Genomic DNA, 27506 nt, shown 5'->3' with positions numbered 1-27506 from the left:
ATATGGTATTGCAAATGATTATTTATATGCGTAACAAACGAAAAAAATCTAAATATACCCACCATACTATGGAGGAGGGGTATAAAAACAACATCGAAAAATACAGGGCGTATTGAAATATTTGGGTGTATGTGTGCGTGGTGTTAAAACAAATTTCAATGTATACATTTTTTGTGTCTTTACTGTAAATATTGTCCAACTATTGTTGTTATCATTCGATTGTATATTTATCGATTTGTTTATTTACATTTAATTTCAATATTATTTACCGTTGTTTGCTTTCCCACTCCTTTATTGACAGTATTTGTTGCATCTGCACTTTCATATACCCAGTCGTCGTCACCAATCATGCGGTTTTATTTGAATTTCCGCAAAAACCAAAACAAAATACAACAACTAAACGCAAATGCAATTATTCAATTATTATGAAACAACTGTGGTGGTAGGGAAGTGGAAGAAGAGGTGTTAGGAATGGAACTAATGGCTAGCTATAAAGGAGGGGTAATTGATAAAAGCACAGAAAAATTTTTAGATAAATAATGATGATACTTTTTTTCTCAGGTTGTTAGCTCAACTTGAAATTGTCCTATCTATAAGGGCACACCTAATATATGAGATGGGGTTTATTATTCTGTCATGGAGTGGCGCTTACTTAATGGCCAATAACACATTGAAACTTATACACATAAGAACCATACCCATACAATAAAGCTAATGGATGAGGGTAAAGTTATAAAGTGTCATAATGTTATTTTGTCGTTAATCTCAAAAGTATTCTCCATTATTTGCTCCCCTCTTTACTGCATGCTATGGCTATGTTGGTGCCTCATAAAAATCAAATAAATTTTGATTGAATTAATAAAAGTCTCATTAAAAGCTTCCAATGATCGCATCACATCATTCATCGGACAACTACATATAAGCAGAATTTCTGTGAGTGGAGTGACAGCATGGAGGAGAGGAAAGAAATATCATAAAGAAACAAAAAAAAAACATATGTATTTTACGAGTATTTATGTAATGTGGTACGACCGACCGACCACATATGTTACATCTATAATGACAATCAAAACGCAATAAATTAGCTCCTAACAATTCGTCGTAATTTCTTCCGGTTTTCATGTTGTTTGAACAAACACAGTTGGGACTCTCCATTTCATAATGATCTCAAAATCAAGATCAATCTTTAATGCAACTACCCAGCAAACCAATCGTACCGACATCGGAACAAAATTCGGACGATACCTCCGAAATCTGATCCGAAATCGTAACGATATCTTAACGAAAGTTGTATGAAGTGGTTGACATAATTTCTGAACGAAATGTCGGAGCGACATCGGATCGATTTCGGTCCGATTTCGTAACGAAATCTGAAACAAATCCTTGGGAAATTGGGAAAGGAAATTTCTTTCCGACATTCGTTCCGAAATCGGTACAAATTCTGAACTATTTTCTCTCCGAAAAATCGTTTAGAAATCGAAACGAAATCTGAACGACTTTGCTTCCGAAATTGTTCAGACGTGTCGGACATTTGACCTTTGGTTTGCTGGGTAATTCCGATATTCGAGTTGAATGAGTGATGATAGATAATTAAAAAACTTTGAAGCAAATGCACAATATATACGAGGGCTACTCGAACAGTTTCTGGCCTAATAATTAAAACGCGAATATTTATCATCAAAAATAGTTTTTTTTTTTTTGTTTGTTTTCTAAAGTTTTCTCCAGCATTAATTATACACTTTTGCATGCGCTCAAACCAATTGTTGAGACATTTTGTTCAATTCGCACTTTTACACTTAAAACTTAAAAAAATACAGACTAGATCCATGAAAAAAATTAAAGAATCCACGCTTATTGGTCGATGGGTCCTCTATTTTTTAATCCAGAATTATCCTGAAAAAAAAATTCTTTAAAAAACTCCAGGCTTATTCGATGCGCCCTTGAAAAAAAATCTTTAATAAACACGGTGCGCCTTAACTAAAATTAATTGAAATATGCTCGTTTTTGTGGTTTCTGAGACTACAATGTTCATAGATGAGAAAAATCAAAAAAAAAATAATCGCCGGAGGGATTTTCAAATAAATCGCGGTCAAAGTTCACATGTTTAGTGTTTTTTTAGGTTTTCACGCATTGAAATGGGATTTGAGCATATGTTGTAGCTGTGATAATGATTTACAAGATTGACCTTAATGACTTTTTCCTAGATTTTGCCATTTTTGAGACATGGAAGTTCAAATTGGGACAATGTTCTGACTATATGGTCCCCTATAAAACAATGTAAGCAGGGTGCACCTTAACTAACTTTGAATGAAAACCGCTTACACCCGGGAAGTTTTCGCGGGTTCTGAAACAGCAATGTTCAAAGATGAGAAAAATCCAAAAAAATAAAAAATCGCTGGAGGGATTTTTAAATAAATCGCGGATAATAAAATGTTGAAGCTGTGAAAATTCTGCAAAGGATTGACCGTTATGATTTTTTTGTAGGTTTTATTATTTGTGAGATATAGAAGTTCAGGTTACATTTTCAGGTTTCTTTTTTTTTTTTTTTTTTTTTTTTTTTTTTTTTTTTTTTTTTGTTAGATATTCACGATTTGCTTGAAAACGGTAAGTCCTATCGAAGTGTGAGTAGAGAAAATCTTATAGCTGTGAAAATTCTATATGAGATTGGTATTCGTAATTTTTTCCAAGGTTGTGCCATTTTTGAGATATATAAGTTTAAGTTGGGAAATTGCACTCACGACCTTGTTTTTTAAGGATACGATACAGTCAGTAAATTGTCAAAATTTGAACTTATATATCTCAAAAATGGTAATACCTACGAAAACATCATGAAGGACAATCTTGTAGAGAAATTTCACTGCTACAACAATTTCTTCAATCTCATTTCGATAGGGCTTGCGGTTTCCAAGCAAAATCGTGAAAACCTAAAAAAAACTATAAAATCTGAACTTTGACCTCGATTTATTTTAAAATCCCTTCTGCGATTTTTTTTTGTTTTTTTTTTTGTTTTTCCATCTATGAACATTGTAGTTTCAAAAACTGCAAAAACTTCCCAGGTGTAAGCACCTTTCATTTAAATTTAGTTAAGGCGCACCGTGTAAGACCAGACTTATTGGTCGATGTGTCCTTAAAAATTCTTTAAAAAAATCCAAGATTATTGGGCGATGTGTCCTTAAAAATGCTTAAAAAATACAAGCTTATTGGTCGATGGGTACTTGACAAAAATGTTTTAAAACTCCACACTCCAAAAAAATGTTTTTCAACCACAGTGAGGGGTGTGCAGCGGATGACCCATCAATTCCCCTCTTTGTCAGGTCAAATATGCACTGGTTTGAATCGATGTGTTAGATCTCGCATTGTTTCGTCTTTGTCCGTTTTTCGAATTTTTCCGAAGACTTCAGGCAAACAAATTCTGCTGTACTACTCAAAATTGGCCGTCCTACTTTGCTCATGCGGAATAGTCGCCATATGCCCAGTTTTGCTGAAGAAACAGTCTTCCATTTGCTTCGAAGTGCTTCCTCCATGAACAACTTTCGTTGGATTTGTATGTTTAGGCTAAAAACCGACAATTTTTTTCAAAGGAAACGTCAAATGGCTCCTGGCAACTGGTAGTGTTGCGTAAGCCACAAACTTTTCCAGTAGCCCTCGGAAGAGGTAGACAAATATTATCGCAAAGTTGTATACAAACGTTTTACTTAAAAAAAACTATCCGTGCCTTCTAACTTTTCCATAGGATAGCTATATACATATGTACATTTAATTGATCCTCCCCTAATACCCACGAGTCTACCATAAAAATCGGAATTTTCCTCATTCATTTGCAAATAATGTTTAAATTGTAATATATTTCTTTCCCTTAGCAAAGTCATTGCATAGATGATTTAGAAGAAAGAAAGCAAACCAAAATACTTATTTTGCTCATTAAGAATAGTTTTTACGGTTCATTTGTACATTTGCTCGAAAATGAAAGAAAACCAATTGCCTGCGGTAGCAGCAGTAGTTTGTGCAAAATAGCTGCTATTACACACAGTAGTTTTGCATCGTTGTCTTTCCTTTTAATTTGTCATGTTTTTATTTATTGCCTCATAACTTGAAAAAATATTAAATTTCTTTTTTCCAATCCATTTCCTTGGGCAACAACAGACCTAGCGACCGACCAGCTGCAGTGACAGCAGCTTAAACAACAAAAAGACAAATGGAAAAATACCGCCACATAATACCACCATTTGTATGGCGGGCCTCATAACAATTCCAAACAAATAGTTTTTATGGCTAATTTGTTATTTACACTAGAAGACCACCGAGAGAAGGAGGCAAAACTTTTCCTTTGTAATTTAGAGAGCTCGCACAAGAGTGCAATAAAATTAAAAACTAATAAATGAGAAAATAGAAAAACTTTTTCCGCCAAAAGCTGCAGAAAAAAGGGAAACAAGCAGATTTTCCTAATATTCCCTGGAATTGTATCTCTGAACACATTTGTCCGGCTATTATAACAAATCGCATTTCACAAGCCAAAGTTATGACACCCAGCAACAACACCACCAGTCATCGTCGAGATTTAATGGCTAAAATTTTCATGGTGGAATTTTTGTGTGCTACACAAGTGTTGTTTTTCAGTGAAATTAAATCTTATATTAATATTTTTCCTCTCGTAGCGTCTGGCTTGCCCTTAAACGTTTTTGTGGAAAAAGGAAGGGAAAAAGGAAGTTAGTGAAGAAGAAAAATTTTATATTCCAAATAAAGGGTGTTTCTTCTTGGTTGAAATGATAAATACCTACAAGAAACATTGCTTCAAAATAGTCAGATGTTCCATTGTATCAGAGAACAGTTCTATAGAAAAGTATACTGACCTCAATGAAGACAAGCACGAAATACGACACATAAATAAATCTCCCCTTAATCAATAAAACCTTGGCAAGATAGGATGGTACCTCAACTTGTCCAATTGCTTCATAAAAGCACGCCTCTTCCCGATACCTTCAAAGCTTATTCCTGTCAACTTCATTCCAAAAATGTAAGTAAAACCAAAATAAGTGGCATCTTCATATGGGGGGCCATCGTAAAACATCTACATAACCTTAAAGGTGTGACCAGGGTAACAAACACAATTTCCTGTAAAAAACAAAATGGGGCTTCGTTCGTCAAATTTACGAACGACTGAAGAACTCTTAAAAAATCTTTTACAATTCGAACTATTGCACTTGTAATTTGATAACGCAATGTTTAATTCGAATTATTCATTCTCAATTTAAATTTTTTACATTGTTTTTAACAGCCAATTATAAATTCTACATAACCTCAGTAAACCCAAAAAGTCTCATAGATGAATATAAAAGCTTTATTATATTATCTTGAAAATATTGCTTAATTTATCTGTTTTTGTTTTTAATAGAATATTTAAAAAATAAAAGACTGACGCCATAAAATCCTTAGGTTGAATGCATTTATAAAAATTCAGAATGATTTTTATTTATTTTCTAAACATTTCAATGTTTAGCATTTAATTAATTGCTGGGGCAGACGGCACATCACATAATGAAGAATAGCGTCATCCACTGAAGCTTTGGAAATCTTTAGTGACGTCAAATACCTAGCGGTGTGAATTTCACTGTAGCTGTTTCAGTCGTATTTGCCTAAAGTATTTTTTATTTGGCTTTTGTTTGTTTCATGTCATTTCATGTTGATGACTGCCAGTGGCTGGCTGCCATTATTCTGCTGTTCCTTTGGGGCATTTTCAATTGTTTTCACATTGTCTGTGGTCATGGTGTTGAAAACTATTCATCATTTTGTGCCATTATTGGCTACAATTGCTACAGATATTTATGAGTTAAAAGCTTTCATAATATCGTAATCGTAAGAGCAGAGAAATGACTTGTTGTTATTAATTTTTTTATTGTTTCTGGTTAAGAAACAAAACAAGAACAGTTAACTTTTAGGAATTGGAAATTTAATGCATAAATATGCCTTAATGTTAGCACTAATGCATGTTGAAGTCCGCATAAACCAGAGTAGTTGGGTTTCGAAATTCTATAAATAGTCCTGAGCAGATTTTGTTTACCGTAAATTTTTTATGTTCGACATTATACGTCAAATTATAAGTCAGGGCCACACACGAATGCCATCGCTATATCATTAAAAAAAAAGGCAAAAGAAATCCATGCGTTTCTTCTGCCTTTATTCTTTTACTAAACATTAAAATTTCCCGAAACTGAAAACCTTGAAAACTTGTCCCTTCCAAAAAGAAAGTAACGCATCTATATCGTTATGTAAAACCCTCGAAAGTAATTTTTTATCTCTTATTCAAACTCTCACTTTAAGATGATCAACTAAAGCAAATGTGGCATAACTTTTAAAACATATGACGGCATTATTCCAATGACAGTAGAAATCAATCAATCAACCGACAATAACATCCATATTCCCCCCAAAGAAAGAAGAGGTGTGCTTGCAGCAGCATTGCAATTTCTTCGTTGGCACAAAAATTGATAAATGTTGCACGGGTGGTGTTTTAAACAAGCGAAAGAGTTTTATTGTATATGCTTGCCATAAAGAAGTGTGAGTGCTATGCATAATGGGCCCAACGGACCTATTGTGAAATCTGGCAACAATCTCAGGTGTTGCCAACAAACGACATTGCCAACAACAACGCCACCATATGATAAACAATGTTTACGTGACACAACAACTGCATCATCCGAAAACAGAAAGTTTCGATGAGCAAGACTTGAAAATAAAGTATGTACTACACCATTTTCAACTGTAATTCAGAAAATACCAGGTGTAATTCAGACATTTTATTTGAAATTCAGATGTTTTATTTGTAATTCAGACATTGTATTTGGAATTCAGATATTCCATTAGAAATTCAGAAATTGTATTTGAAATTCGGAACTCGTCAATTTAAATTCAGAAATTCCATTTTAAATTCAGATAATTCATTTAAATTTCAGAAAATTTCAATTTGAATTCATATATTCAATTTGAAATTCAGATATTCCATTTGAAATTCAGAATATTTCAATTGAAATTCGGAGTTTCCACTTTAAATTCAGAAAATATCAGTTGAAATTCAGAATATCCATTTTATATTCAGAACACGTCAATTTAAATTCAGAATTTTCATTTGAAATTCAGATATTCCATTTGAAATTCAGAATATTTCAATTAAAATTCAGAAAATTTCATTTATAATTCAGAATACTAATAACAAATTAAAATTAACCTCAAAAATTAACCTGGTACTAGGGCAGTGCAAATTCTCCCAACGTCCAGAGGTCCAAATGTTCATCTCATTGGAGCGATAGGCGCGTGCAGTATAATAAAAACGTATCGACGCCGTGGAGCCTTCAGAGGAAACGATGCAAAAGAGTGGGTCCAGTCGGTTTTGTCCAAATGGGTGGAAATGAGGAACTAATTGTCCGAACTCGTTCTTGTTGTGAATAACGCTCCATGTCACAATAGATTGGAGGAAATATTTTTGCAATCCCCCGCGTCTCTTTTATGATTAGCGCCTTATCTTCCTCAATTAAACCCAATCAAAATTATATGGGTAAAATAAAAACTTGTGACCATTCCAACCGTGACACGACCAAACATCGGTCAGAAGAGGTTGCAATATTTGGAATCTATAATAGACGAAGCTTTGTTAACTATTAGTGTCGGCGACTGCAGTCGAGCCATTCAACACTCCTCAACACTCCACGAAGAAGCCCTATCTCTGGATGATATACCGGTGGGACGATAGATTATTTTACATTTGTTTTTAACTGTTAACACTATGTATTTACATAGCATATTGATTATATGCGTTGTATTGTCATTGCTATGTGTCCTTAATTTTCCGCCATTTTATTTACAATCCTATCATCACTTTAGCCGTTCGCTGTTTTTCTTGTTAATGTAAATAAAACTCAATACATCATCAAAAATATGTTTAATAGATTATTTTCTGAATTTCAATTGAATATTTCTGAATTTCAATTCAAAATTTCTAAATTTCAATTGATGTATTCTGAATTTCAAATGGAATTTCTGAATTTCAAATGAAAAATCTTAATTTCAATTGACGTGTTCTGAATTTAAAAAGGAATATCTGAATTTTAAATGGAATTCCTGAATTTCAAATGGAAATTCGGAATTTCAATAGAAAAATTCTGAATATCAAATGGAAATTCCGAATTTCAAATGGAATATCTGAATTTCAATTGCAATATTCTGAATTTCAAATGGAATTTCTGAATTTCAAATGGAAAATCTGAAATTCAAATGAAGTATTCTGAATTTGAAACGGAATATCTGAATTACAAATATAATGTCTGAATTACAAATAAAACATCTGAATTTCAAATAAAATGTCTGAATTACAACTGGTATTTTCTGAATAACAGTTGAAAATGGTGTAGAAGGTAGGTACGGTACCCTGTTGTGGTTGTTCTTGTTGCAATTGCAGCACATTGCAAACTTTTGCCAAACAGACCCAAGCCATGTCAATACGCATAGGGTCCAAAAACACACTCTTAACCAATTAGATGTCTATGTGATTTGTGTTTAGAAAATATGTACAAATTCATTTTTATTCCATCCATTGTGTTTAGTGTCATCATCATCTTCATTATTGTCATTGAGTGAAAGAGCTACAACGACATTGCAGTTTATTAAAGGTAGCTGTTGTTCTTCCTACCACAACATTGTCAGAAGATGGACATTGGGATTTTTGTTTTAAATCTTCTGCTAAATAACATTAATTTGGGAAAGTGAAAGGGGCTGTAGAAACAACATTTTCCTTGGAAGGGACCCTTTCCTTTGGAAGGGGGCTTTAAAAGCAACCTTTCCTTTGAAAATGGTCTTTAGAAGAACCCTTTACTTTGGAAGGGGGCTTTAAAAGCAACCTTTCCTTTGAAAATGGTCTTTAGAAGAAATGTTTCCGTTGGAAATTGTCGTTAGAAGCTCCTTTTCTTCTGTAAAGGGTCATCATAAATACACTTTCCTTTGAGGGTCCTTACAAACACACTTCTTTTTGGAAAGGGTCTTTAGAAGCAACCTTTCGTTTGAACAGGGTCTATAGAAGCAACCTTTCCTTTGCAAATGATCTTTTGAAGGACCTTTTCCTTTGGAAAGGGTCTTTAGAAGCGACCTTACCTTTGGAAAAGGCCTTTAGAAGCAACATTTAGCAACATTTCCTTTGGAAAGGGTGTTTAGAAGCACCCCTTCCTTTAGAAAGGGTGTTTATAAGCGCTCTATCTTTTGGAAAGGGTCTTTAGAAGCACCATTTCATTTGGCTAGGATCTTTAGAAGCACCCTTTCCGTTGGAAAGGATGTTCAGAAGGACCCTTTCCGTTGGAAAGGATGTTCAGAAGCACCCTTTCCGTTGGAAAGGATTTTCAGAAGCACCCTTTCCATTAAAAAGGGTCTTAGGACGCTCCCTTTTAAATTGGAACAGGTCTTTAGAAACACCCTTTACTTCCTTTGGAGAGGGTGTTTAGAAGCACACTTTCCTTTGGAAATGGTCTTTAGAAGTACCCTTTCCATTAGAAAGGGTCTTTAGAAGCAACCTTTCCTTTGGAAAGGATTTTTCAATGCACTCCTTTCTTTGGAAAGGGTTTTCGAAGCACTCTTTTCTTTGGAAATAGTCTTTAGAAGCACCCCTTCCTTTGGAAAGAGTATTTAGAAGAACCCTTTCCATTGGAAAGGGTGTTTAGAAGCACCCTTTCCTTTGCAAAGTATTTTTCGATGTACTCCTTTCTTTGGAAAGAATTTTTCGATGCAATCCTCTCTTTGGAAAGGATTTTTCGAAGCACTCTTTTCTTTGGAAATAGTCTTTAGAAGCACCCCTTCCTTAGGAAAGGATCTTTAGAAGCAACCTTTCCATTGGAAAGGGTCTTTACACATGTTCATTGGAAAGGGTCTTTAGAAGCACCTTTTCCATTGGAAAGGGTGTTTAAAAGCACCCCCTTCATTGGAAAGGATTTTTCGAAGCACTCCTTTCTTTGGAAAGGGTTTTTAGAAGCACCCTTTTCTTTGGAAAAGACCATTTCCAAAGAAGCACGTTTTTCCTTTGGAAAGGATCTTTTGATATAGCCTGTTCATTGAAAAGGGTCTTCAAAAGTACCTTTTTCATTGGAAAGGGTCTTCAGAAGCACCTTTTCCTTGGAAAGGATCTACAGAAGCACCCTTTCATTTGGAAAGGATTTTTCAAAGCAGTCTTTTCCTTGGAAAGGGTCTTTAGAAGCACCCCTTCCTTTGAAAGGGTGCATCTAAAGCAAGCATGATCTCACTTGGCACGGCGGTGCCGATGATTTTCGGCAATTTACACGCACACGACCCGAATGCACAGAAAGAGCGTACAAAAGAAAACAAATGTTTTGATTTGTTATTGTTTTATAGCTTGCGTGAATACAAACTTACTAACACACTGTTATATGTTGCCAATATTTTGAATACATTCACATTTTCTCCGTTCTCTTTTTGGTCATGCCTGATCTAAAGTGTCTGTGGAAGCACACGTTCACGGAAAAAAATGGCATTGAGATCAAGGCACTAACAAGCACAAATTACTATGTCACCCCAATTAATACTTCGTATCCATTTTGCATTAAAATATTAAAATAAATTTCTCCCATTGTTCTTAAATTTCATTCATTCAGTCATTGATTTACATTGTTGCTGTGGTAATTCGTACCCCATAATGAAGACGATGATGATGTTGGCGATACCGGGTGAGGGTTTTCATAATGAAATATTTGCATGTGAGTTAGTTAAAACTTCTTCTACAGTTATATTGGTTTTTGAGGTATACATGTTATTGGAAAAGGCAGAGAGACATATAGAAAGTCTATCTACTACGTAGCCAAGTACGTTCAAGTATTTCATGTAGCAGAAGAAGATGCAGAAGTAGGCAATGGCAAACATTTCACACAAAAGGTTGATTTGGTTACCGTTGTCGGCGGTTTCTTCGTCTTCTTCTTCTTTTTGGGTTGTTAGGGAAGTGTGGAAAGTTAGGAGTGTGAGTGTTTGCTTGTTGGCTGTGTGTGGAATTTAATGCAATTATTTGCATTTTGTACTGTTTGTTTGTTTTGGCCACATTTTAAGTGCAGTCAAAGTCTTTCATATCCCAGAGATTATATGCCGGTTGGTAGTCACTACGTAAAAGAGATTGAGCAACAATTAAATCGACGTCGACAATTTTGTGAGTGTTTAACTGGATGTTGTTGTTGTCTGTAGTAAAATCTTCCCAACACCATTACCATTATCATCATTACAACTACGTCATGAGTTTTCTGGCTCGACATGACATTCGTCCACACCATCATCATAATTATCAGCTTTTGTTTGCCACCATAAGCATACATGTATGGCAAGATGGTATGGCATGGCATGACATGCCATGCTTTGGCATTATTTTGCCATTTGGCCCCAAACCATGCAGCAACAACAAGCTTCATCATCTTCTTTTACAGCCACAACCTTTATTTTTCATAATTTTCATGTCGGAAAAAGGCATAAAAGAATGAATGACTTTTTATGTAGAATTAAACATAGCCGTCCTCTTTTGGTGCTGGGAATCATCTTCAATGAGGCCGTTATTACCACCACCATCATCATCATCACTAACGTCCAAGGCATGTTAATCTCCATCAACGTAAGGCAGGGCATTTTGGGTATGGCCTGCGAAAAATTGCTTCATATGTTGTTCAGAAGACGATGGTAAGTTAATTTAAGTACAATAAAGTCATGTCAACAATTAATTGCATTAAAATTTGAGACTTTTGAATATTTATGGTAATTCAGTCTACCACCACCACTGACTCATTTGTTATTATCGTAAATGAAGTCAACAAAAGTATTGCCAACAATAGTTGTGGCAATTGTGGTCTGATTGAAAAATTCTACTGTATCAGAAGAAGCAAGACTTCCAGAGAGAACATTCATTACATAAGGCTGGTATAAATTTCGTTAGACCTAAAGCTGGAAATATAAAAGGAATAAGTGATCCACCCAAATTCCATTCCATTCCAAATGAATTTCACCGATAATTTCACTCATTATTCGTCGTCAAACGTTTCGCTAGAATCAAAATTAAATTGCGTCGGAAATGCGTGATTTTATCAAAAAACTCTCTCTCTCTCTCACATATTTATTTTGATTATCAAGTTATGATTCTACATTGTGACGTCATTCATTGTAACCCCTTCTACTCTCTTTTATTTATTTCTCGGCAAATTTGTTTTTTTTTTTTACATTCATCTGTTTGTATGTGCGCATGTGTCTTTGCGTATCGTTTAGCATTTCAGCTGAAAATTTAAGAACAGCCTAGAAAAGTCTATGCATCAGCGAGAGAGTATAAATTCTAGAGAGTAGCAGGTGGGTAAGTTGAGTTGTAATTGAGACAGCGAATTAATACCGTCAATGTAATATGGGAATAATCTGAATAGAGTAAGGCTGTGTGCTTATTAGAGTTAAGCTTAGTAAAGAAGTAAAGACTTGCGTGAATAAGTGAATAATGTCGATAAAGCCTTGTAGAATCGTAATCTAAACGAATCCTCTTTAAACTTGGTACAAATCGTATCGAGGAATAAAACAATTTCTACACGGGATTAAGTTAAACCTAATTCCGTAATAATATTATACACACTTCATCACAATAAAACATTGAAAATTTGTCTTGAAAGTTGCATATTTTCAAAGTTTTCTTTAAAACGTCACCGAAAATGCACAACGGTCCCGAGGAATAATTGGATAGTTCCATTGCGCACTTGGGACCTTGGACCCAAGACTATAAAAAATTTTAAATATATTGCAAACAACAATAACTTCTCGGTAACAAAGACGAGTTGAATGCCATTTTCTTTAATTATAACAAACCGCAACAGCTCTTGTTTTGGCAAATATAACCACATCAAGTACTTTCACCTTTCATTCGTACAACTGAAGTGGATGTGATGATCTCATTGGGAATGTCCATGGGTGGCGAGTCACTGCATTTATAAGCTAATCACGTTTTGATATGTATAATAAGTCGTTATTTTGGTGCAGGTAAAATTTTAAGCTGCTAAACCGAATTTGTTGAGTTTTTTTTTTTTTTTGACGATCTTTAATGATAAATGAATGGATGATTAGACTCTTTCTTTAGACTGAAATCGGATTTTGACAGGACAGTGAATTGAAAATGAAACATAATAAGGAATGGAAATAACGACAGAGCGAAGATGTGAGGTGTTTATATTCGATTGCTGCTAAAAATCTACAAAATCTTTTCCACGAACATCTCCAAAGGAACTAAGGAAGACTTCTCTCATTTTTATGAGAGTGTAAATTTTATATTTAAAAGTGTTCAGGGTTTAAAATGCTAACGCCATATTAGCAAAAGCACCGAATATTTGCAGCTTTGCCTGCTAAAATTTCTTCGAAATATGTTTAGCAACAATGAACAACGGCAACATGTAGCAACAAATTTCACAAAAATATTGCTAGCGATGCTGATGCTATTTGATATTGATGCTAACATAAAAGAGCATCGGACACTCATACTTATATTTTGCAGGACACATGATCAACACATATCAGAAAAGAGAACAAGCAACATAGTAGCTGTGTCTTTTTACGTGATAATTAGTAATAATTATTACTAATGTTGAAGATTTTGACAGTTGTATAAAGGAGAAGTTGCTGAAAAAAATGTTTCAGCAACATTTAGTAAGTAAAAAGACACCCCTATTTTCAACGGTTTTCAGCAAACAATTGTTTTTGAGATCAGGGTTACCAGTATAATGCATTAAAAATCACTATATAATTAATTCCACTTTTTCGTTCAAAGGACATGTGAATTTTTGTTGAAGCAGTTTAATATATATTTTTTGTTATTTTTAAACAATAATAATAAGTATTTTTTAGGTTCTACGATATGATGAAGGTATTTTGACATTAAATAACACCTTTTTATACCCTATACCACAATGTGGAAAAGGGTATTATAAGTTTGTTTTGGTAAAAATTCATGTAACACTGCGAAATATTCGTCGGAGACCCCCAATGTGGTATACCAATCTTCATATCTCGTCGAGATAAAGCGATTTTGAGATGTGTCTCCGTCCGTCTGTCTGTCTATTATAAATTGTAAACACGCTCCAGGCCGCAATTATGGACCGATCGTCACGACATTTTGTATGGAGGTTGGGTTCAGGCCAGAATAGATCCCTATTCTTATTGGTGATGATCGAGAAATATTTAGCGGGTGAAATGGACAAAAACATAATTGTTGGCGTTTTTTTATTGTTGCAACTAATCAATTTCATATCCACTGTAAAACATTTTGTAGTTATTCAAATACTTGAATACAACAAAATATGGACTCAAGCTGAAATAAACACAAAGATGTAAAAAACATAATTTTTATCTGATGTTGTATATGCTCTGTAGGTCGCAATAATAGTCAGATCGCCTCGAAAATTTAAATATGGTAAGAGTATATGAGAAGAAGTAGCTTGTAATTTGAGATGGCGATCAGATAATATTTAGAGGGTTAAATGGACCACAAATTGTGTGTGAAAATTGTGAAAATTTTTAATAAACAGCTTATATCTTAATTCCTGGAAGTGACATTCGGGACAAGTGAGATATACTTGAAAGTGGAACGCTTGACCTTTCAATTGATGCCAATTATGTTGGTGTGCATGATCAGATAAGTGTTACAGCCTAATATATTCCGTTATTTGTAGTGTAATAATAAACTCGCTAGAAGCCGCAATTATACATCAATAGTCACGAAATTTTGCACCGGGTAAGAGTATAGGTCGAAACAGATGCGGGTGAAATGGACCATTACAGTTGTATGAAAAATATAAAAATTTTATTTTTGGTCGATATTTTAATTCCTTGAGGACATATATATTTCGCAAAGTAGCCTACATATGGAAAAAAACTACTGACCCTTCCTCTGATGTAAATTGCAATAAAGTGTTTGCTAGATAACGGGCCTACTGCCTAATATATGGTAATATTCAAAAAAGTTTTACAATCGTTGAAGTTGAGGTTCACCATTTAATAAGTCGCGAACTGTTAATATATTTTATAAAATATGAATACATTTATATATATTGAAGTGTTTTAGCTACGATCTCATAATATGGACCATAACAAATAATTTTCGTGGAAGCTGCGCTGGTGGTAATATAAAAAAATGGGAAAAATGTGTTGAAGTTTACAAGTTTTTTTGTGTTCTTTCTTGATTTCTGGCCAAACCACGGAAAATTCAAACCTAGGCTCAAAGAAAGAACTAAAGACTACCCCTTAGGCAATATGGTTCTAGTGTATGACTTTTCGATATATACACTGTATCCCCCTAAAATCGATGCTGACATTTTGAAGTTTTGATTTCAGTGTTTTTCGAATTTTTCTTATAATTAGATGGTGCAACTATATAATAATCGAAACTAGTTTATAGGATTGTAGAACTCGCGATTCCACGTCGTTCGATGTATATCTCATGAGTGTGCTCCGTACAGCTTCCTAGTAATAGAAGTCCAAAGGCGAAAATTTGGTCCGTAAATTTTCTGAAAAAACCTATTTTTCGGCTTTAAAATTTACAACTGTCGTACAGGTACCCCTGAACCCCGCGTGATTTTAGTTTTTTTACGTGCCGGATCTAATGAGCTCTTCCGCGGTCAAATCCATCCACTAAAACGCCGGATATAGATACCTTGAAAGTAGGAAAATCTGCAAAAATATATTTTGACAATTCCGCGAATTGAACCGCGATTTTCTTTGATTATTTTTACATAAATGTAATCCTTTATACGCGATTATTATATTTGCCAAAAAGGTGTGTCACAAATTACAAAGATTCGGGAGTAATATCCCTATTTATCCCAAAATAGAATGTGGTGGCACATCCGCAGTTCTTGACGAATCTGTCTAAAATAATTTATATTGACGTATTTTTAATAGGGGGCCATTGAAATCGGATGCACCTTATAATCATATGCACATCGCGTAATTTTTGCCCACTTGAAGCTTTTTTGAATAGTAAGATGCAACTGATGGCACACTTTGGCCGCTGAATAAAACATGGGAAAATCCATGCATATTGATAGACATGGACTCCCTGTATCCGAAAAGCACATGCACCCCAACTGATTTCAACGGATTCGCGAATTACACGCCTTTTAATTTTTGTGTTTTTTCTTTGGTTGTAATTTCAATATTACTCTCTACTTCTTATTTCTATAGCTTATCACAGAAAGCAAATATACTTTCACGATGACTAATTACTTTTCTCGTAGAAGTTTAAGCAAAATACTTAGGATTTGGATCGAAATTTAGCGAAATAATGGAATAACTCCCAACATTAATTTTTCAAATTTTTCGTATTTAACCAAAAATATATTTTTGAAATAATTTCCAACAATAAGTTTCCGTTGTTTGTTGTTGCTGTAATATTCAAGTTATAAACGCGATCTTTATAATTTTGGTCTCACATTTTTCTAGGCGTTGTCTAGATTCTGTACGTATTTTTAAATTATTTTTTTAGAAATTTTTTGGACTTTGATTTAGAATAAATAAAATTTATTCCAAGATTTCTTCAATATTTTTTGATTTACCGCGAAAATAAAAATAAATTTAGCAACTATTTTAGCATCTACGGATAGATATCAAATGCTGCTAACGATTCATATATACATGTTCTTATTACAACTCAATAGGAATTTTTAAATATTTTTTCTTTACAAGAGAGTAAAACCGCAGCAGTGCAGCATCCAATTTTGTGAACGCGAACAGATTTGAAACCACGATTTTTTTCTTAACCCATGTACCAAAAATGGCGGATGTGCTCGCCAAAAAAGTTTTTAATTTTTTTTCTATGTAATTGTAAAGGAAATTTGAAATTTACCATATATTGGGTTCTGTGTAGAGAACCACATTTTTATCCCATGATACATATTGTCTCTTGAAAAGTTTATGTAACACCACGAAATATTCGTCCTAGACCCCTTATTTGGTATGCCAAAATTCATATCTCGACGAGATAAAGCGATTTAGCGATGTGTGTCCGTCCATTAAAAATTGTAAATAAGCTTAAGGCCGCAATTATGGACCGATTGTAACGAATTTTTTAAATAGGTTGGGTTCGGGCCAGAATAGAAATGATTAGTTTTTGGTGATGATCGTGAAATGTTCTCATCCCCTGACCAAAAACAAAATTTTAACCAATTTTGTAGCGGCTCTGTAGGTCAAAATAATAACCTAAAATAATTTTAAACAAAGTTTGAGTTTATGATGAAGAAGAAGCGAACAAACCAACGTGAAGATCAGATAATACTTAGCGGGTTAAATGGACTGAAACTGTTGTGAAAGTAGTAGTACTACATAAGTGGGTTTCATTACATTTTAGTTTGTGTGAACTAAATTTTCCTTTCCTGCTACAAAAATGTCTTTGTCATGCTAGATAACTTTTTGGTTTTGGTCATAAGTATAATACATTACATCTCTGATATTTGATAATCAAATTTTCACAATCATTGAAAAGAAGTTCCGTGGAGAGCGATCGTCCAGGGATAGTGGTATAGGGTATCCCATGGTCGGCTCCGTCCGACTATAGACTTTTCTTACTTGTTTATTACTGCGTTGGCTACACTACTCATAAAAACATCAATCAGTTGTATATGTGCTTCGACGATTGGTCAGCCGAATGCTAAATATGTAGCGTGGTTGTCGATTATGTCTAACGAAAAAAAGCTTAGGCGTAAAAAACGAAATAAGCAAAAATGTGCAAAAATAAATATGTGTTCGGTTGATTATTTAGCCGTGTGTGTCAATGTTGTGTAGCAGTTGAAGTGTACAGCTAATGCTAATGGTTTTAGATGCTGGCTTTTAAACCCTGAAAGTGTTCCAAATTCAGTTGAAATCGGTTTAGATATAGATATGCTCCCATATATATTTAACGCGAAAAAGTGGTTCGATATGAAGTGATGCTCATAATCCTTCATTAGAACGATATCAAATGAATTCATGTCGATGTTAGTTGGAAGTATTGCCTTATTGAGGTATGTTCTGAATTTCTGTTACATTTCAATCAGAGATCTGCAAGTGCTTATATTGAGTATATTTTGTATGTACATATATTGGCAGCATTGCCGCTTAGCTATTGCATACTTTGTATATGCTAGCTCAATTCCTTGAATTTGCTAGCCTCTTTAGTATCCATAATCAATAAGAATAACGAGAAACACTCACTGGATTTTCTACGTGTTCTTAAGATCGAGGAAACACGGTGAAATATTCAATCGAATTAACTTTTTATACCCTCAGCATTTATGCTAACGTGGGTATATACACTTTCATATGGGCAAAATGTTCTTCATCGAAATAATGGTTTTAGACCCCAAGTATGTGTGGACGAAATGTGTTTCAGACAATTTGGATTCGATTGAGCAATGTCCGTCCGTCTGTCTGTCTGGCTGGAGCGCGCAATAACTCTCGAACAGATCAACCGATTCGATCCAAAATTTGGCTTTGGTAATATTTTGTCCAAACTATATATCGGTCCCCTTCTTCCGGTACCTCCCACACAATAGTTCGAAAATGTTCGGAAAATTTCAGCGCACGATAACTCTTGAAGGAAGTAACCGATTTGATCCATACTTTCACATCGTGAAATTTCTACTAAACTTAGATGAGGTTCCAAAATGGACTCAACCGGTCCAATCCTTCGGGTACCTCCCACACAAAATTTCGGATAAGTTCAGATTAGGACCTGCTCTCGAATCGCTTCGATTTTTGTTGCAACAACTTGTATTCATTGCCCCCCATACGACGGTTCAAGTTTCATCAGGGGCATGTCCATACTTCCTGAGAAAATAGCCTGAAAGATGCAAAAAGACCCTATAACAACGTGTGTAGTGGGTGGAGCGCAAGATAACTCTCGAACGGATCTGCCGATTCGGTCCAAAATTTGGCCTTCGTAATATTTTGTCCAAACATAGTTTAAATACGAAGATAAGACATATCGGTCCACTCCTTCAGATACCTCCCCCACAAAAGTTGAAAAATGTTCGAAAAAATTGTGGGCACGACAAATCTTGAAGAGAGTTACCGATGTAATCCATACTTTGCACATCCTAATATATCTACCAGATATATGTAGATCAGGTTCGAATATGGACTATATTTGCCTATTTCATCTGGTACCTCTCACACACAATTTCGAATAAGTTCACTTTAAGACCTGCTCTCGAATCAATTTGATTTTTGCAAAAGCGATTTGCATTCGCTACCTCCATTACGACGGTAAAAGTTTTTTCAGGGGCAAGTCCATATTTCTTAGGAAAACAGCTAGAAAGGTGTAAAAAATCCCTATGTCACCATACGTGGTGGTCGGAGAGCACGATAACTCTCGAATTGTTCAACCGATTTGGTCTTTGTCATATTATATCCAAACTTAGTTTCATGGGGCAATACCGGTCCACAACTTCCGGTACTTCTCCCCACTATTTAAAAAATTTCACTAGAATGCTAGGACGATATCACTTGAATGAGGCAACCAATTTGGTCCAAACTTTGGATCTCTAATATTTTTTCAAAATTTAGTTTTACTTCTAAAATGGCCCATATCGGTCCTCCCTAAGGGTACCTCCCACACAAAGGTTCAATATTTGTGTCTTAGTGCAGTTAATTCCTAATCCACATTGTTGTGGGCAAGTTCAAATGTCCAAAAAGGGCCACAAAATGCTGAAGAGACCTTTATTATATTCAATCTGTCCGTAGGTGAAAGTTTCACTTCACATTGGCTGAGAGTATATATCTGTCGGCAAAGCTGACTGACACTTTTTTTACTTGTTTTATTAATCAATTAAGATATAAAGTTCCACAAAATCAATTAATATTTAATATTATTAGTAGATAATCAGGGAAAATATATGTGATGTACCCATCATATGTGGGTCCTTAGCATTCGTTGCATTTGCGAATGGTGCGAATACACAAGCAAAAGCAAGCAATCTTAAGACCTAAACAGCGAATTATTTTCCAGAGTGAATCATGCCATTGATCTGTTATTTTTATTTATTTTATTTATTTTTATTATTATTATTATTATTATTATTATTATTATTATTATTATTATTATTATTATTATTATTATTATTATTATTATTATTATTATTATTATTATTATTATTATTATTATTATTATTATTATTATTATTATTATTATTATTATTATTATTATTATTATTATTATTATTATTATTATTATTATTATTATTATTATTATTATTATTATTATTATTATTATTATTATTATTATTATTATTATTATTATTATTATTATTATTATTATTATTATTATTATTATTATTATTATTATTATTATTATTATTATTATTATTATTATTATTATTATTATTATTATTATTATTATTATTATTATTATTATTATTATTATTATTATTATTATTATTATTATTATTATTATTATTATTATTATTATTATTATTATTATTATTATTATTATTATTATTATTATTATTATTATTATTATTATTATTATTATTATTATTATTATTATTATTATTATTATTATTATTATTATTATTATTATTATTATTATTATTATTATTATTATTATTATTATTATTATTATTATTATTATTATTATTATTATTATTATTATTATTATTATTATTATTATTATTATTATTATTATTATTATTATTATTATTATTATTATTATTATTATTATTATTATTATTATTATTATTATTATTATTATTATTATTATTATTATTATTATTATTATTATTATTATTATTATTATTATTATTATTATTATTATTATTATTATTATTATTATTATTATTATTATTATTATTATTATTATTATTATTATTATTATTATTATTATTATTATTATTATTATTATTATTATTATTATTATTATTATTATTATTATTATTATTATTATTATTATTATTATTATTATTATTATTATTATTATTATTATTATTATTATTATTATTATTATTATTATTATTATTATTATTATTATTATTATTATTATTATTATTATTATTATTATTATTATTATTATTATTATTATTATTATTATTATTATTATTATTATTATTATTATTATTATTATTATTATTATTATTATTATTATTATTATTATTATTATTATTATTATTATTATTATTATTATTATTATTATTATTATTATTATTATTATTATTATTATTATTATTATTATTATTATTATTATTATTATTATTATTATTATTATTATTATTATTATTATTATTATTATTATTATTATTATTATTATTATTATTATTATTATTATTATTATTATTATTATTATTATTATTATTATTATTATTATTATTATTATTATTATTATTATTATTATTATTATTATTATTATTATTATTATTATTATTATTATTATTATTATTATTATTATTATTATTATTATTATTATTTTCTTTTTTTTGAGCGATGTACCCTTTTTTCATTCATTCATTTAGATCTCTGATTATAATGTATGAAAAAAGTCACATTAAACAATGTTTGGAATGACTTTGGAACCTTCCCATTAGGTTCCTTGGTTATACTACACTGTGTGTATCCAGCAAGAATTCGGATACGTTAGTCAGTATGTAGCCCATTACAAAGTAACGCAGCAAGGTAAAACTACTTACTTCACTACTTACTAAGTTATGAGTATGGTGGCACAGAGCGTGTGTGGTTTTAACGCTCACCGTCGGCGCCCGATTTTTTTGTTAACAATATAAAAAGCAGTTGTAATGTAATGTTCGTACGCATAGCACAGTGTGTAGTGTGTTCGGCTACAAATCAGAAATTCGCACAATCAAATCCACCAGAGAGCAAAATAAAATAAATATATGAAGTGTGTTGAAATTGAAAACAAATTGCAGATCAACTGTTCTAAAATATAACATATTTTACAAATGGAATAATTCAAATTACAAATGGAATAATTCGAATTTCAAATGGAATAATTCGAATAACAAATAGGCTAATTCGAATTACAAATTGGAATAACTCCAATTACAAATGGATTGCAGGAAAACTATACGTTTTGGAGAAAGAAGTGACTTTTTAAAAAATCTCAAGAATATAATTTTCATTTAAACTTTTAACCCATAATGCCCAAATTTTTTTTTTTTGGTTGGAGTTTTGTGCTGAAGTTTGATACACGTGGTCACATTATATCTCTAAGTATAAAACAGTAATTCTACATATTTTTGATCTAAAACATAATTAAGATATATCATCAGGTTTATTAGATGTTGTTGTCGCTAGACAATTTTCGTCATTTGGAGCCCCTATTTATACATCCATTTGAATTTCTATTTCCTATTTGCCAAACACCTTGAGATTGATCTCAATGAACCTGCACTCTCTTATCGATACAGACGAGGGTTCCCTACCATGAACTTCCTAAGGTAGTGCATCGACATACGATAAGCCCTTTTTAATCGAGTTTCATCCTTCTACGGCTGAGGACTTTTTGTTGATTTTCTCTTAAAGAAACTTTTCCAAACGAAATTGTTTGAGATATTATCATTCGAGTGTACCTTTGTGAGGCCTTTTGTAGCAAAACCCCTGACTATTCATACTTTCTTTATTAAATAAAATTCCTTTAAATTCCACACAATTTGTCAAACATCTTCCATCTATTTCCCTTTCTACAGAAATACATATGTACATATTTGTACATCAATACAAATTAAATTCCTTTTACAGTTTGATTTCAAAAGTTTTACAAGGCTTTCCTTATTTATTGTAAATACCAGCAACTGATGATAACATCCTCCTCATTTGAAGTCTTTTGGGTAATAATTCTTTTGTGATTTATAAGTTCTATTGGAATTTGCATACATTGTTGCAACCAACAATCCATCCAATGATGTGTCCTATCTTCCCCCCACCTCTCAAACTTTATGGGCAATACTTGATTTGGATTTGCATATTAAGAATCGAAATCGAAAGAACAACAGCAACAAGAATCAAATGTGGCCCCCACCATTCCATACAAAAATTCAAAGTCTGGTGGCTGGTGCTGCGATAGTGATCATCAGTCAGAGAATACAAAGCAGGTAGAGGTACCCTGGCCATACACATTCAACAATTGTTGGGCCTCAAATATCAGAGTGGTATTTGTAATTTTTTCTGTTTGATTTTATTTTTTTGCTTATGTGAGGTTTGAAGTTTTCCTTTTATTCTTTTATTGTCCATTTATGGTGTGGTGTTTCTATTTGTTATTTTTTGTTTGTCTTCTTGAAGTTGCACACAAAACGCAAGAAAAACAAATATTTTCATGTATGCCAAAAAAAGATCTGAACGATTTATCTATTGTTAGAAGAAAAATCTTCAAATAAATTTAAAGATAGTCAGAGTGTTTTATTCCTTGACAAAGAAAATTTTTTAGTCCAGAAGATTTAAGTTAAGGGACTTAATTTTTCGCCTAAATAATAAAACCAAATTTTAAGGGAACTTTATCTCTATATGTTGCTTTAGAATAGAAAATATTTTCAACCAAAAAGAAAATTCCAAAGGAAATAAAGTATTGATTCAGAAAGGGTCTATAGAAGCACCGTTACTTTCAGAAAGGGTCTATAGAAGCACCCTTTCTTTAAGAAAAGGGTCTATAAAAGCAACCTTTTATTCAGAAAGGATCTATAGAACCACCCATTCATTCAGAAAGGATTTATAGAAGCACCCTTTCATTCACCAAGGGTCTATAGAAGCACCCTTTCATTCACCAAGGGTCTATAGAAGCACCCTTTCTTTCAGCAAGGGTCTAACCCTTTCTTTCAGCAAGGGTCTAACCCTTTCTTTCAGCAAGGGTCTAACCCTTTCTTTCAGCAAGGGTCTAACCCTTTCTTTCAGCAAGGGTCTAACCCTTTCTTTCAGCAAGGGTCTAAAGAAGCACTCTTTCTTTCAGAAAGTGTCTAAAGAAGCACACTTTCTTTCAGAAAGGGTCTAAAGAAGCAAATTTTTTCAGAAAGGGTCTAAAGAAGCACACTTTCTTTCAGAAATGGTCTAAAGAAGCACACTTTCTTTCAGAAAGGGTCTAAAGAAGCACACTTTCTTTCAGAAAAGGTCTAAAGAAGCACACCTTCTTTCAAAAAGGGTCCATAAAAGTACTCTTTCTTTCAGCAATGGTCCATAAAAGTAGCCTTTCTTTCAGAAAAAGGATCTATAGAAGCACCATTTCTTTCAGAAAAAATATCTATAGAAGCACCCTTTCTTTGAGAAAAAGGATCTATAGAAGCAACCTTTCTTTGAGAAAAAGGATCTATAGAAGCACCCTTTCTTTGAGAAGAAGGATCTATAGAAGCACCCTTTCTTTGAGAAGAAGGATCTATAGAAGCACCCTTTCTTTGAGAAAAAGGATGTATAGAAGCACCCTTTCTTTGAGAAAAAGGATCTATAGAAGCACCCTTTCTTTGAGAAAAAGGATCTATAGAAGCACCCTTTCTTTGAGAAAAAGAATCTACAGAAGCACCCTTTCTTTGAGAAAAAGGATCTATAGAAGCACCCTTTTTTCAGAAAGGATCTATAGAAGCACCCTATCTTTCAGAAAAGGTCTATAGAAGCACACTTGCTTTTAGCAAGGGTCTATCGAAGCACTCTTACTTTCAGAAAGGGTCTATCGAAGCACCCTTACTTTCAGAAAGGGTCCATAAAATTACCATTTCTTTCAAAAAAGGATCTATTGAAGCACCCTTTCTTCCAGAAAAGAGTCTATAGAAGCACACTTTCTTTCAAAAAGGGTCTACCGAAGCACCCGTTCATTTAGGAAGGGTTTATCGGAGCACCCTTTCTTCCAGAAAAGGGTCTATGGAAGCACCTGTTCATTTAGAAAGAGTCTATCGCAGCACCCTTTCCTTCAGAAAGGGTCTATCGGAGAAGGCACCCTTTCTTTCAGAAAAGGTCTATAGAAGCGCCCTTTCTTTTAGAAAGGGTTTATAGAAGCACCCTTTCTTTAAGAAGGGGTCTGCAGAAGGAGAAGCACCCTTCCATTCTGAAAGGGTCTATCGAAGCACACTTTCTTTCAAAAACGGTCTATCGAAGCACCATTACTTTCAGAAAGGGTCTATAGAAGCACACTTGATTTTAGAAAGGGTCTATAGAACCACCTTTTCTTTTAGAAGGGGTCTGTAGAAGCACCCTGTCTTTTAGGAGCACCCTTTTCTTTATAGAAGCACCCTATTATTCAGAAAGGGTCTATCGAGCGAGCACCCATTCTTTCAGAAAGGGTCTATCGAGCGAGCACCCATTCTTTCAGAAAGGGTCTATCGAGTGAGCACCCCTTCTTTCAGAAAGGGTATATAGTAGCACCCTTTCTTTCAGAAAAGGTCTATAAAAGCAACCTTTTATTCAGAAAGGATCTATAGAACCACCCATTCATTCAGAAAGGATTTATAGAAGCACCCTTTCATTCACCAAGGGTCTATAGAAACACCCTTTCTTTCAGCCAGGGTCTAACCCTTTCTTTCAGCAAGGGTCTAACCCTTTCTTTCAGCAAGGGTCTAAAGAAGCACCCTTTCTTTTAGAAAAAGTTTATAGAAGCACCCTTTCTTTCAGAAAGGGTCTATAGAAGCAACCTTTCTTTCAGAAGCGCCCTTTTATTCAGAACGGGTCTATCGAGCACCCTTTTATTCAGAAAGGGTCTATCGAGCGAGCACCCCTTCTTTCAGAAAGGGTATATAGGAGCACCTCTTCTTTCAGAAAGGGTCTATAGAAGCACCCTTGCTTTCAGCAGAACCATTTCTTTCAGACATGGTATATAGAAGAAGGGTCTATAATGAAAATCTAAAGAAAAAAAATCCCATATAACTTCGTAGTTAGCATGGGTCTACAGAAGCACCCTTTCTTTTAGAAGAGGTCTGTAGAAGCACCCTTTCTTTTAGAAGAGGTCTGTAGAAGCACCCTTTCTTTTAGAAAAGGTGAGGAGAAGCACCCTTTCCTTCAGAAGCTCCATTTTCTTTATAGAAGCACCCTTTTATTCAGAACAGGTCTATCGAGCACCCTTTCCTTCAGAAGCTCCATTTTCTTTATAGAAGCACCCTTTTATTCAGAACAGGTCTATCGAGCACCCTTTCTTTCAGAAAGGGTCTATCGGAGCACCCTTTCTTTCAGGAAGGGTCTATCGAAGCACCCTTTCCTTCAGAAAGGGCCTATCGGAACACACTTGATTTTAGAAAGGTTCTATAGAAGCACCCTTTTTTTAGAAGGGGTCTAAAGAAGCACACTTTCTTTCAGCAAGGGTCTAACCCTTTCTTTCAGTAAGGGTCTAAAGAAGAACACTTTCTTTCAGCAAGGGTCTAAAGAAGCACACTTTCTTTCTGAAATGGTCCATAAAAGTAGCCTTTCTTTCAGAAAAAGGATCTATAGAAGCACCCTTTCTTTCAGAAAAGGATCTAAAGAAGCACCCTTTCTTCCAGAAAGGGTGAGGGAGACACCCTTTCATTCTGAAAAGGTCTATCGAAGCACACTTGCTTTCAGAAAGGGCCTATAGAAGCACTCTTTCTTTCAGAAGCACCCTTTTCTTTATAGAAGCACCCTTTTCTTTATAGAAGCACCCTTTTATTCAGAACGGGTCTATCGAATACCCTTTTATCAGAACGGGTCTATCGAGCACCCTTTTATTCAGAACGGGTCTATCGAGCACCCTTTTATTCAGAAAGGGTCTATCGAGCACCCCTTCTTTCAGAAAGGGTATATAGGAGCACCCTTTCTTTTAGAATGGGTCTATAGAAGCACACTTGCTTTTAGAAAAAGTCTATAGAAACATCCTTTCTTTTAAAAAGGGTCTATAGACGCACCCTTGCTTTCAGCAGCACCATTTCTTTCAGACATGGTATATAGAAGCGGGATATATAATGAAAATCTAGAGAAAAAAAATCCCATATAACTTCGCAGTTAGCCTGGTTTAATGTATAGGTGGTGTCATCACTATCTTTGCCATCTAAACTACACTTAATATACACAAATTTACTATCAGATTCCAAAATTCCGATTACTCAATTCACACCAATTGACAAGGAGACGTAATGAAAAGAAAAGAATTTTGCCACCGAATATTTTGAAGAACAATGAACTTTTCGCGACACACACAGGCCGTCAGTCAGTGCTTCATTTGCAAAGTCAAGTAATTAAAATGTTTGACGACATTTTCAATTGTCTGGACTGGCGTTTAATTTAAGTGGTAGTGTGGTTGGTGGCTTTGTGTATGCCCGGTTTTATTAGTTTCTTTATTAAAATTTTTTTCAAGTTGTTTTGTTTCGTCTCAACAATTCAATTTTTTAGTTGTTGTTATCGTATGAATTCCAAAAGCTGGCAAACCAAACCCTAAATGAGTAATAAAAAAACTTCGAAACACCGACAAATCGACACCAGATGCATACGAATTGCAACATAATTACCGCTTTGGCAAACAGCAGGAGAGTGAGTGCTGTGGCAACATTTAACAGACAGGCGGA

At 33.3% G+C, this 27506-nt stretch overlaps 1 protein-coding gene and 1 long non-coding RNA gene across 6 annotated transcripts in view; both read right to left on the bottom strand.

Moving 5' to 3' along the window:
• The window catches only part of Graf (GTPase regulator associated with FAK), a 270197-nt gene that overhangs the window by 135411 nt on the left and 107280 nt on the right, over nucleotides 1-27506 (bottom strand). The gene's annotated exons all lie outside the window — the stretch shown is intronic.
• Nucleotides 21472-25117, bottom strand: LOC141396691 (uncharacterized). Its single transcript, XR_012411220.1, has 2 exons — nucleotides 23920-25117; nucleotides 21472-23769 (listed from the first exon to the last, which is right to left on the bottom strand). It is a non-coding gene; the product is annotated as an uncharacterized lncRNA (long non-coding RNA).

This window comes from Musca autumnalis, unplaced genomic scaffold, assembly GCF_047663935.1.
Source record: "Musca autumnalis isolate F117 unplaced genomic scaffold, ASM4766393v1 scaffold_3, whole genome shotgun sequence".
NCBI classification, from domain to species: domain Eukaryota; kingdom Metazoa; phylum Arthropoda; class Insecta; order Diptera; family Muscidae; genus Musca; species Musca autumnalis.
Note: the sequence above shows the minus strand (reverse complement) of the source record. Positions and strands in the feature narration are given on the sequence as shown.